Source organism: Periplaneta americana, chromosome 13 (genome assembly GCF_040183065.1).
Source record: "Periplaneta americana isolate PAMFEO1 chromosome 13, P.americana_PAMFEO1_priV1, whole genome shotgun sequence".
In the NCBI taxonomy this organism is placed as follows: domain Eukaryota; kingdom Metazoa; phylum Arthropoda; class Insecta; order Blattodea; family Blattidae; genus Periplaneta; species Periplaneta americana.
The window spans coordinates 124,839,242-124,853,517 of NC_091129.1; positions in this window are offsets into that span (position 1 = coordinate 124,839,242).

Sequence of the window (14,276 nt, forward strand, 5' to 3'; positions counted from 1 at the left end):
CAAGGAATTTTACATTCAATCTAATTATGAAATAGAGGAAATAGAATTGGTGGCGTAGGAAAGAACATAAATGGATCGTTTAGTAATAGGCGAACCACGGAGCTATTTCCGTAATTTCCTTGTTTACTTGGAACTGCACGCATGTAGGCCTGCGTATTGTAAAGCAGTCACGTAAGTAGTTGCATAAGGTTAAATAAATCACGATGCTTCGAAAAAAATAGGCTACGTCTTTACAAGGAACGCGAGTTCGGTTCACGAAATGTATAATTCCAATACTTTCTTAAAGACTCGTTATATATTAATAATTATTCCGAACTTGCTAGAATGGCAAATGGTACCGTACGTAAGAAATTACATCAACACAGCCACCGGCATAGCTCAGGGGTTAGGAGCTGGTCTCCTGAACTGAGGCTGCACTCGAGCGTTGATTCCAATCCCGCTTGGGTTGATTATTATCTTGTTGGGATTTTTCAAAGATTTTCCCCAACTGTAAAACGAATGTTTAATAATGGCGAATCCTCTGCCACATCTCGCCAAAATGTCATCTATCAACTTCATCAAAGCTAGATAACTTAGCAGTTGATACAGCGTCGTTAAAACAACCGACTTAAGAAAACATCGCCATTATGTGCATCATTGTGCCTCCTTTTATACTTGTAACCTCTATCAAATAAAGTCCATAGACTACAGTCTAAATCATTTAATTGAGGTAGCGATGCCAAGTTACAAATCATTACTTTCACATCATTGTAACTCAACGCGTCATTTGGCGGCGCGCATAGCAAAATGTTTGAAAATGGTCCTTTTTTTATATTTTTTATCGAGGTCAGAGTGGATTTATTTTTATTCTCTCCTTCTCCACTGGCCCTGTATTAATCGAATTTTGTCAGTTTAGTACCAACATTAAAATAAGAATCATCAGTAGCTTTCTGTTTATAAACAATAATTGGATTGTGCTTACACTAGCACAAGGTTGGTAAGCTCGACTCGTATATACTCCGAGACTGAGCTTGGACTTGGGTTCGAGTCCTGCTTGGGCTACTATTTACATGTTCTTTGTTTTCGAAATTATTCCAAAGTGTAATGTGAATGTCAGGCAAGCCCATGGCGAATCCTCGGACTCATTTAGCCAAATAACTTACTATTTCGATACCACTAATTTCACCAACGCTTAATAACAGCAGTTAATATAGTGGCATTAAGTAACCGTTTAAGAAGGTGAAAACATTTCACATATTAAGCAACTGTAAGATAATATACCGTAATATACATACATTTTCGCAGTCAGCCGTGCCTTTTAAAGCATGGGCGAACCCAACAGCCAAAATAATGATGATGATGATAATAATAATAATAATAATAATAATAATAATAATAATAATAATAATAAATATAGGGTCAAATATATTAATTTTTGGATCAAAACTTGCGTTATTGAACAATAATGAACCTCACTGCTTCGACTATACCTTACTAGCATCTCTCTCACTATGTCAGCTATAAGTGTATAAAACAGGAATTCTAGGCTAGGCAAGTTTAAGTTCAGTTCTCTCGCATGCTCTTTTTGTCTCATCTTACAGCCATTACAATAATTGATGTAACAATGGAACCATTCAAATAATTTATATATTTTTTTACTCAATTATTACTTTCGCTGGGAGCGCATGCTATTTTTGCTTCGTCCCTGGTTGTCAAAAGTGAATCCAAGTGAAAATGGAAATGAAATGTTGTAGAGACAGGAAGTTTAGATACTAAAAATCCTCAAAATAGGCACTTGAAAAGCATTTTAAATAGCTGAAATAGGAAAAAAAGGCAAAATATTGCAAATGATTTTGCATTTTTAGATTAATATTCTTACAAAAAATACTATCCTCTGACTGAGGTTCTGTCTGTTGTGTACAGTTACACGTATTATCAGGCAGTACATTTCACTTGTCGATATGTGTCAGAGGAAGAATAATTGTTTGTATGCATCTGAAGTCTGATTAGTGTAGTAATATGTAGCAATGGAGGGGGAAAGGAACTGGCAACTCTACCCCATTATCTCCTGGCCTAGTTGCCTCATAAGTGGTGCCTTCTTGGTGTTGCTTGTGAGGTTCAGATAGCTAGGCCTATAAATAATCGCTTGCGTGACGTAGCGTAATTAACTAGATTTCTCGAAGATCAAGCGCATAAACGTTTCACGTTAAAGAGGTAGACTATATATAGAGTGAAAAAAAAGAGAAAAATTGAAGGAAGAAAGAACAAAGAAAGAGGTAAAAAAAATAGAAGGATGGATGTAAAGCGGAATAAGCGTGGGAAGGATATTTATAAAGTTTGAGCAACGAGTCTAGCCACTATTTTAGGCCCTGCCATATTATTATTATTATTATTATTATTATTATTATTATTATTATTATTATTAGTATTATTATTATTAAAATCGGGCCTTCTAAAAAATTAAAGCTAAACTAAGATAAAATACTTGAAGCCGAATTATTATTAGGCCTATATTAGCTTTATCCAACTGCAAGTAAGCTACTTCACTCTCCGTTATTCACCCAACCGTCCCCATCTAGGTCAGACATTTTGAATCTGTTGTTCTATTTGCTTATTTGCTGCCGTTTTGTGTTGTTCTCGGTTGCACCACAGGAAGCAAAGTATATAACACCGCCTGATTGATGATGATGATGATGATGATGATGACGAAGACGTCGACGAAGTTGATGATTAACGGAGCAGTGGTAAAACCCCGATGGAGAAACGGGAGTACTCAGCGAAAAACATCCCACCAAGCATTGTCTTTGTCCACCACAAATTCTACTTGATTCGCCGGAAATCAAATCCGGGTTACCTGCGTGAAAGTCGACACAACCGTATTGCGCATGATTATTATTATTATTATTATTATTATTATTATTATTATTATTATTAACTTTTCCACCTTTGCCCCTTGAAGTAAATGTAATAAATATACAAAGTCGAGAGTCGAAACGAATTGGATAACAAACAAAACAGCTTACAAACACGTAGTTCAATGATTATGTTGAAATAAGTTGTAGCCGTTCTTCCTAACTTAAGCGTTATCTTATCAATACTTCCCCATATTTAATCATAACAAAATGAATGTACCGTTAAACCGCGAAATGATCGATAGTGTTTTGTACTACTATGTAATTTGTGGTGATGAAATTCAAACCCTTACCAATGCGTATTCAAACAAAGTCCGGTACACGTACGCCATAACCATTGTAGAAGTTTTTAAAAGTGTCACATATGTATGAGTATTTCGATAATACAACAACAGTATAATCCGTCGGAACCAAATATTTTTGTTAGTTCCAGGAAGAATTAATAAACTTTGATGATTTTCCTCCGTTTATAGGAATGTTCCTCCAATTAATGATTTTTTTTTTTCAAATTGGAAGTTATTCCACTTCCTTATAATTCATCAGCAAGAGAATTCCGTGGAAGAAATTAACATTTTTTTATTCATCAACAGATGGAGCAGACGAAACTCCTATTGCAGTAAGGCCAGTAATAAATAAATTTATCATATGTAATAGAGTATGTAGAAGAGAGGGATGAAATAGGATAGACCTTTACGTGGGTATTTACAACTCGGACATACGAGGGTTGGATACAAAGTCACGGCAACACTGCTATAATTTTGAAATGCTTTTATTATAAGAGGAAGCACCACTTACATTTCTTCAATGTACAGTAATCGACCCCAGTTTATCACCTTCTACCACACTTGTAAAAGACGTCGTTCACTACGTTCCATCTCTATTGATGTCCCAAAATTACCGTTCTATGGCATGAATAATGGCGTCGCTCGTGTTGTAATGCTTCCCTGTAAGTGACTCATTTTGGGCAAGAGGTCTTAAGCGTACGGACACATACTATAAGGTGAGTATGTCGGATGTTCCAGTACTTCCCATCCCAGCGGTGCAGAAGATCCGTCACGACGTTAGCAGTGTGACTCCTTGCACTGTTATGAAGAATGGTAGGGGTCGTTTCCAGAAGGTACCATAGCTTTTCTCTTAAAGTTAGACGGAAGTGTGTTGTACGAGCTAGCATATTATATCGTCTGTCTTGATGGTGCAGTAATACCCCATATATGTCATAACTTACGCCATAATGAACATCTCTTTCACACCACCTTGTGCAGAGCGTACTGTCCTTGGACGAAGAGAACAGGGATGCTTCCATTTATTTGATTGCAGCTTCAAGCTGTGAGCCTACATTTCGTCCAAGAAAGTCGTCGCCTTCCCTTTGGTAGCGATTTAGCAATTCCTGTGTAATTGCATAGAGCTGCCATTGTTGCACCTCAGTGATTCGATAGGGTATCAAACGTGCTGTAATTTTGCGTAACTCAAGAACATCATGCAGAATGTGGATCATGGTTTTGTGGCAGACGCCTATTTCTGTGGCTAATTCATGCGCAGTCCATCGGCAATCAACATCCAGCAGGGAAGCAAGAAACTAAATAGTCTGGTCGTCAATTTGGAGTGGTCCTGAGCGAGGCCTATCCTGAACAGACAGCATCCCTGTCTTCACGAAACACTTTCGCCCATCGCGCAACATGCTTCAAGCAGTCCCTGTTAACAGCCTTGTGCACTACGACCTCGTGCAACTTCAATTTTGATCCACGAACGTTGTTCTCTGTAGCGAAATGGCGGCAAACTATGAAAGCTAAGATTCAAGGAACTGTTACCATGCATTTTTCTTAATATATATAGAAATTTATCAATATTTTCCGTGCTTATGGAAAATAAAAAAGTTATAATAACACATATAAAGCGAAGCTATAGATATACTAGGCCTATATGAAAATAGTGCTAAGGAATCGCGAACAAATGAACGCAGAACCATGGGGGAATTGTATTTCTCGAGTGATAGCATTTCTACATGGGAAATAATTGACTTCAACGACCTCTTACGTCTTCTTGGTGAACTATAAGTGTGAGAATATGTGGGCAATCATCCAATTTAGACATACCTTCGGAGATGTCTGTACTGTCTTACTTCCAGGCAAGTCTTTGCGTGTATGGGGCCCCCGTATCTTAATATCGTACAACCGATGCCACTCGCTGCACTAGCTCGTCTGACCTTTCGATCTCAGTTCCACAGCATCTTAAGGCTCAGGAGTTTCCTAACGGTCACCAAATAGATGGAGCAACCATGTATACCAGAGGATCCAGCCCACATGGCGCCTCCGATTATATCATCGGTACTTGATCGTGAGGGATACATAATTGTGGCTGGCTACCTCTATCTGATATCGCGGAAACTCTATTATTATTATAGCCCGTTTTTAATTGTACGCTTTATTATTAAATTTAAATATTTTAATAGTTTTATGCGCACACTCTTAGGAAAACAAAACACACGAGTTTTGTTTCAAAATCCCTAAAAATGATATCATAACTTATTATTGAGGAGTCCACTGCAAGAATGATGGATGTCATTTGGAATACATTTTGCAGGAGAAGCAATTGAAAGTTTGAAATGCTTAGCGCTCAAAGCTTAACTGTGATTTTCCGATCATTACTGGACAATGACTATCAGTGTTAATGCCATATAACTCTGTATGTACATTCTATATGTCTTAAGCTATACATTGACAGTCTTGGTTCATTTTCGACAAGAAAGTGACATCCATCATTCTTGCAGTGGACTCTTCAATTGTATATTAATTGTAATTTTATTCTTCATATTGTAGTTGTAATCCTCTGGTAGAGGGGCAGAGAGGGCCTGACGGCTCTATCTCTACCAGGTTAAATAAATAAATACTAAATAACAACGTTCATTCTTTCTGACACTGTGAGACGAAATATTTGGATTTTACGGTACCTAAAAACGTCTAAAGGCGCATTATACTTGCGCAACATCTAATGGAGAAATGTTGACGGAATGATGTAGATGTCTAATATGGGGAAACGGGAGAACTCAAAGAAAAACTCCAACTGCGACCTTGTCCTCCACAAGTATCACCATGGATTTTTCAATTAAAAATCCGAGTGCTGATCACAAATCGAACCCGAACCGCTTGCGTAACAGACTGATGGTATACTGTAGACCACGGAGCAGTCGTCAAGGACAATCTTTTCAAATGTAAACAAACGACAAAATTGCATTATGTAATATGAAGATCAAAGACAAAAACGTGAGCGACAAAAAATCCTGTGGTCGCTTTTTGGAGAATTCCTTGTCCCCTTCTGCCTGGCGTTATCTCAACCGGAAGCCTCAGGCTACAAGGACCACACGGGTAGAAACTACAGTAGTATTTCTTGTCGGCATGCACTCGATGTTCAATTCACACACATTTTTCTCTGGAACGGGATGAGTTCATGATGTGTTGTGAAGTTGATCTGTTGAAAAAATACAAGCATAGGGCTACATGCCTACTCGTACATAGTAGGAACAATAACTTAAAACAACAAAGGATTTTGAAATAAACCGTAACCTGAGGAGCTTACTTTTATCAGGATGATACTGAAAATTCTGACGCATATGGACCAAATGAATGAATGAATGCTCAGAATAACAATAGCCACCGGGATAGCTTAGATGGTAGCGAGCTGGACTCGAGATGTACGGCTGCAAATTCCGATCTGACTGATTATCTGCTTTGTTTCCCTTCAAGGTTCCTTTGACTGAAGGGCGAATGCCAGGTAATTTCATGGCAAATCCTCGGATTTATCTCACTAAATATCATCTATCATCAATTTCACCGAAAACCATAAGCTTTCAGGCTGCGGTGCGGTAGAAAAAAAAAACAAACAAACAAAAATCTTTCATTGGCACATGAGGTACTATCTTCTAAACAAAAATTGCACTTATTAAATTAACTTAAACATGCTCCATCAGTTGAAAGCCAGAGTGCGAATTTAGCTTAACATTCCACGAATTTGAGTTTGATCCGAGGTGCGGGAAATCAAAGTTCTTTACGCTCCAAATTTTACAAATTTCATTCAATCAACATTCTCCATTTTATTATTCCTTTCTCTTCATTTCGAACGTTTTTATGTAATAATAACCAGAAGCAGCGGATATACATCAATTGCTCGCGAAAGGATTAAAAGTATCAATTGTGCGCGAACCCCTTAGATGTAAACACATCAATTGCGCACGGATCTCCCCTTCGTAAAAGCATAAATTGCACGCGGAACATTTAATCAAAATACATAAACTTATAAGCTTGTCGCTTATCACTAAGGAGTGTTGAATATAGGCAACACTAATCAATATTCACACTCTTCTAACTTGTCTCCTGGCTAAAAATGATTAAGTTGCTGTTAAACTGTCACCACTGTATTGTGTAATAGCTTGAATATGGATACTGACGCTCTATTACAACATATAGGCCTATGCATGCGAGGCGTTTCATAAGGTTTTTTTTCGCTTAATTTTAAATGTGTACATCCACAGGTTTATAATTTTGTAGACACTGTCATTCAGACACAAACAAGCACGTACATTAAAATAAATGACAAAGATAATACTTCTATAATGAATCTCAAATATGAAAAACGTAAACAGCATATTGAAGAGCTAATTAATAAATGTTATAAGCAAGGGAACATTAGTAGAATCGCTTTTCTAAAGAATGGTTGTTATTATTATTATTATTATTATTATCCCTCAACTGGTATTGCTTTTTAAATGTACATTACGATATCTATCCATATGGGTCTATATTGACCCATAGATACCAGTTGAAGGTTAAATCGCTATTCAGTTAATTATATAAGCACTTCCAACTCCTTAACAAGTACCAAATAATTAAAGGTACGAGTATTTTTAACTCCTTAACAAGTACCAAATAATTAAAGGTACGAATATTTTTAACTCCTTAACAAGTACCAGTAGGCTTCATTTAACAGGATTTTAACCATAACTGCTACCAGAATTTTTAAGTCTCAATAAAATGGGAAGAGAAATGCTTTGAAAAGATAACTACCGCGCTCAATTGATAAACTCCCTAAACTGACCGCCGTGCGCAATTGATGCACTTCCTAAACTGACCGCCACGCGTAAATGATGCACTCAAATCAGGTAGAAATATTTCTTGCGCGCAATTGATTTTCTGCAGCAGCAGCTAGCAACACTAAATAAATAAATAACTATAGAAATATGAGGAAAAAACACATTGAGGCGAAGTTGACTAAAAACGAGTGTTTTAACACAAAATTAAAATGAGAGTAATGATCTTTTTTCCTTATTCAAAAACGTCGTGGAGATGTGTCTACTACAGGAGATTGTGAAGCTGTAAGATCAAGAGAAGCTGCTAGGAGTTCAGTTAAAGTTGGAATAAATTTTGAACATCGACCCAATTTGAAAGGAAGTTTATTAACGGTCATTGGCCACATAATTTATACACCGGAAGTTGGTTCCTTTGAGTTTGGAATCTATACCGCAACCACCTTAACCGCAAATATACATATGAAAACGTAGGCGAGGACTTGTGGGAATTTAAGTTACGTAATTTTTACTACTATCTTCAATTAAATCTTGCTGATTGGCTTGTTTCCAATACAAACGGACGTTGAAACATACTGACCCAATAATATTACTATTCTGGATACATAGACTTCCGCTATTTGCGAAGTAGCCTATTTAAATTTTCTATTTCTTTTTGTAGCGGTATAGCATGTAAAATCTAAGAATAATTATATTGTAATAATTAAATTTGTATTGTTTCAGACTACAGGAACTTATTTTAAAGGGACAGCACTGAAATCGTTTAATAGACTAGTATTAGTAATACTAGTAGTAGTAGTAGTAGTAGTAGTAGTAGTAGTAGTAGTAGTAGTAGCATTTCCCAGCTGATCCGGAGTTGCGCATGGACATGGGTTCAATTACCGCTTGAACTGATTATCTCATCTCACCAAAATACAATCTTACTATCACCAATTTAACCGACACTAAATAAACTAGTACTTGATACAACATCCATAATTAACCAATAATAATAATAATAATAATAATAATAATAATAATAATAATAATATACCAGTGTACACAAATGAATATTGGAGCTTAAATTTTTGTATTTTTGTGCGGTATGTAATATAATAGTTAATGTAATGTACAGGGCTTTTATGTGATCAATTAAATATTATTACAAATGAAGTGAAAATGAGTGATTCCGAAGGATCCATTACACTGAAGAAGAAGCAAGAAAAAATAAGCGAATTAGCAAAAGGAAAACAATCATGGTGCAGACAAATTTTTGTTGATTTTTGGCTGGAGGATCCCAAATTTAACAGAAATCCAGTAATTCCTATAAAGCTAAGTGCCTATGCTGCAAAAAAGAACTGCAAGCAGCAAAAATTTAACTACAGAAACATAGTAAAACATTCTCACACCAAATAAATAAATAAATAAATAAACAAACAAACAAAACAAAAAACAAATAAATAAATACATAAGTAAATAAATAAATACATAAATAAATAAGTAAATAAATAAACAAACAAACAAAAACCGTATTATAAGTAACAATATTACTAAATTGGCAGTATTTTTGTTAGAAAACTAGTGGATGATAACATTAAAATGAAACTGCAGAACTTAAAATTGTATTCGATAATACTGAACATGGTAGGAGTTAAAATTCTATGAACCATATCACCGAGCTATAACAAGTGCTTAGCCAGACACCACCATAGCACGTGGTATAAAACTTAAAAGAACAAAATTTAGACATCTTATTAGGCACGCTTACAAATGTAGGAATTTTCTTCCGACTTGTGGGATTTTATTTACTGGAAATTTGATGTTGCACTGGCAACTCAATGTTCGTGACCATCTTAATGAACAACTGGCAATAAGTGGATTAGGCGCGCTGGAGACTAAGACAATGTCTTCTACAAGTGGCCACCGAAGTTCCCCGACTTGAATTTCTGTGACTTCTTCTTACGGGGCTACATAAATTTATCATCTATATACCTTCACTGTCTCGGAATCTGCAAGATATGCTACATCGTTTCTACAGTGCCATTGAGTCCCTTCAATAGATAAGTTGGAGCGCGTATGACGTGTCTGCTGTGTGGTATGCGGGACGCACATCGAGTGTCTGTGAGATATACATTGCAACATTTTTTTAGTTGTTCTTTCTGGTGTCATAATTTTCATGTACAGATACGGAAATAAAATTTGGAGCTCCATTATTGTATGTTTCGCTTACAACACACTGCTCATGTGCAGTAAACAAAAGCCCCTGTATATATGCTACTTGTGAATAGTCGTGCGAAATTGTTGCCTACATACAGGTGGACTCCCATCAAGACTCGCTCCAAATTTTAATTCCATATCTGTACAAGCGACTACCGACAGCGATGTTATACCCGTTTATTTTTTTAGTAGGTTATTTTACGACACTTTATCAACAGCTTAGGTTATTTAGCGTCTGAATGAGATGAAGGTGATAATGCCGGTGAAATGAGTCCGGGGTCCAGCACCGAAAGTTACCCAGCATTTGCTCATCTTGGATTGAGGGAAAACCCCGGAAAAAACCTCAACCAGGTAACTTACCCCGACCGGGAATCGAACCCGGGCCACCTGGTTTCGCGGCCAGAAGCGCTGACCGTTATTCCACAGGTGTGGACTATACCCGTTTATAATCACGAAATTTTTCTATGGACACCCCGTAGTATTAGCAGCAGCAGTAGTAGTATCAATATATTATTTAACGACGCTTTCAGCTATAGGGGTTATTTAGAGTCGAAATTCAACGTGTGTGGAAAATGGAAAATGGTCGACAAATTTTCCCTCAAGCTATCAGTAACAGGGTTCTTGTACTGTAAATGTAGAAAATCCAACGACACGGAACCCATAGTGTTAGTTCTTTTCTGGAGGAAGCCTTGCTAAGAATTTTATCACTCTTTAAAGTCATTTGACCTCGCTCGGGGTTGAACTGCGAATCTCGGTTCCAATGGCCACGATGGTAACCGCTAGAACACTGATAACGTCCCTCACACGGTGCATCAGTGACATGGCGCGCTACGTTATCTACAATTTATCCATGGACGTTATTCCTACACAGAATATGGTCAGTTGCAAATAAAATACCCGCCAGTGGTCAAAAAATGTAATTAAAAAGTTTCATGTCTAGAAACAGGACGTTCATCAATAAATAATCGAATAATATGTATACGGGTGATGTAGGCCTATGTAATTGACATAATGTAGAACAGTGGTTCCCAAACTTTTTGAAGGCGCGACTCACTTTTAGATGAGACTCACTTTTGCGACCCCTCTCTACCCAACTACCGTTCCGGTACTTCCTTTTTCCTCGTGTACGAAGGAGGGACCCGAAGGCCTACACTGCAGCCTGAGGCTTATTGTGCTTACCACTCCTATTCTGTGAATGATTTGGTAGCCGAACGCTCCTGCTGTTGTACAGTAGTGGCAAAAAAACCGGACCGACCCTTGTAGCTGATTTCAGAGCCTTGTTCACTCCAGAGCGTCGGTGCATATTCCTTGGACCCGAAACCACCTGTGCAGTTGAACAACAGCCACACAGCTGGTTACTGTTTTCGTCTTCATTAAATGACTCAGGTGCTTGGGGCAGCGATATTTTACTACTTAACTTATTATTCCCAGAACATGAATTTTACCAGCTTATTTTCTAATGGCTTTCGAAACGGGTTACGTCAGCAGTCGAACTACAACAATTTCAATAGATTACTCGCTATCTTGTGAATGCGGGCGTGGCATGCACAGTGGCTCATTTCGGAGACTTTGATTATTCCGTCGGTCTGGTTTTTTTTGCCACTGCTGTACAAGTACAGCACGCCGCACTGTGAAATTAACGCGGGCTATGGTATGGATGATGATGATGATATGTGAATTAATGATGGCGAAATGAGTCCGAAGTTCAACGCCGAAAGTTACCCAGCAATTCTGCTTCAATTGGTTGAGGTAAAACCCAGGAAAACCTCAACCAGGTAGCTTGTCCCAACCAGGATTTGAACCCGGGCCCGCTCATTTAATGGTCAGATGTGCTAACCGTTACTTCACAGCGGTGGCCGTACTGGTTCTTAATCCTATTCGAAAAATACAAATCCTTGTAAAATCAAAAATAAAAATAATTTTACTCAAAACCATTGCATACCACACAAAGAAGTACAAAAATAGAAATATTAAGTAAACATTCTTTCCAATGCTTCAAACTATGACCACCATGGCGCTGCGGTAATAATTCAATACAAAGTGGTAAATTTCATCAAAGGAAGAGCTTTGCAAACTCGTATTTTCAGCAAAATTTGTGAAGGTATGGATTCGTTATATGAAAACATTCTTTATCATACGAAAGTAAGACGGCTTTTGTGGAGTAATGTGTTGAAAAGAGTTTGACAATTAAGAGCGGAACTTTTATTGTACCGGTACATGTAAGACGAGAAATCGGAATATGCAAACCTATTTCCCAATTCTCTTAGACTGGTCCTCCTTCTTATATTTTCGAACACAAACGTTTTGAATAGTAAGATGTTAATATAAAAACAACCAGGAACAAATCAGTGGATTTATAAAGAAACTTGATTTCTGGTCCATATCACTTGACAAAAAGAAATTTGATTCATTCCAGTGTATTAAAGAACTTACGGAAAATCTAGCTACGTATGACAGACAAACACAGAGTTTGTTTTTACCGACACGTTATTAAGTTTTCACAATTTTAAACAACAGCTTTTTGAGTATTTTCTGAAAAAAACTCAAAACAATTAGAATAAAATAGAATGTTTTATTTTCGCTGGCATAGTTAAGGCCAGGGTTTAAGCCACAGTCGCATTTTGCTACTCGACTTCAAAAAATGTAACACACTTTCAATGTAAATGTGCAAAAATGCGACAATCACATTGGACTTCAGAAACGAAGATGGAAATGGAGAAAACAAAATCAGAGATGTGTATGAACTAATCTATTCTGGAGAGTCTGAATTTAAATGAAATGCTATTGGCATAGACAATGTTCAAAACGATATTGAGCAGTAGATGTTCAGGAATGGATTTGAAAGAGTTGATATAATTCATGTAAGTTAACAAGTTAAGTGAATAATTTCTTTAACTGATTTATACAATTCCATCGCTAGGATTTAGTTGCATGAATCTAGTAAAAACTATAATTAGAAACCGCCTTTCAGTAAAAAGAGTTAGCACTCTGCTAACAATAAATCTTGTAACGGCCTACTCGTAAAGAATTTCATGTTTAGAGTGCTCATAAAAATAACGTATTTTAATGTGATTTAAATCAGCAGTAATTGATTCTAAACATGTCTAATGATTTATTTACATAAGTATATCTAGAGTTTGGTAAGATGGATTGAAAGCAATAAATCTGCAAGAAACAAATTACATAACTTTTTGTTCTACAAACCTTATTAATTTTATCTTTTTCCACGATTATTTATAATATTGCACAAGCTTTTCGCAATTTGCACAAATATAATTTTTCATTTTCCATTTCTGAGACAAGTATTTATTTTATAGCTTAAACCCTGGTTAAGGCATTCTCTTCCACTCAACCAGCCTTAATCAATACAATAGTGACATACATATTTAAATTATGAATATTTACAATATACTTAAAAGATTCTCCAGCAATATTCTTCAGTTAAGTTTGAAAGACTAGTACATGTTTATTTAAATTGAGATAAAACCTATAAGAAAAAGTAATAACTTAATTTATAAGCTAATGTTAATTCAGTTCAGTCTATATGCAATATGTAAAGAATTATAATTAAGTTGAGATAGCTAATTGGTTAAAATGATGAGAATTAATTTAATAGAAGTTTACTACAACTGTGGTAGACAGTGACAAATGGATAGTGAATCCGTTTTTAGACATTTTCGTTCAACTGACTGAAATTCCAGAAAATATGAAGGAAATCTATTGTCCCGTCGCTCTAATTTCCGGCAGCCAATCGCGTTGCAGGTCGGCTACATTTAAACGTGTGCGTCTTGTGATTCGCTTACGAAGACGTTATTCATTTCTTAAAGCTCCATAAATACTTAATATAATCGCCCGCCATTTTGGCTCTTTCGTTGGCGTTCGCAGAAAGCACACAAAGACGTTATTTGCCGCTCAATTATTTGCTGAATTACAGTGCGTTTGATTTATTATTATAGGAGCTACGACATGATAATGTTTAACGGTGTGGCAAATAGATTCCTCGTATGGTAGCTCGGCAACGAAAGAACAAAAATGGCGAACGATACTATCTACCTAGACTTTATAGAGCCTTGACTTCCTAAGACGTAAGCAAAGAGGAGGAGTCACGCCGG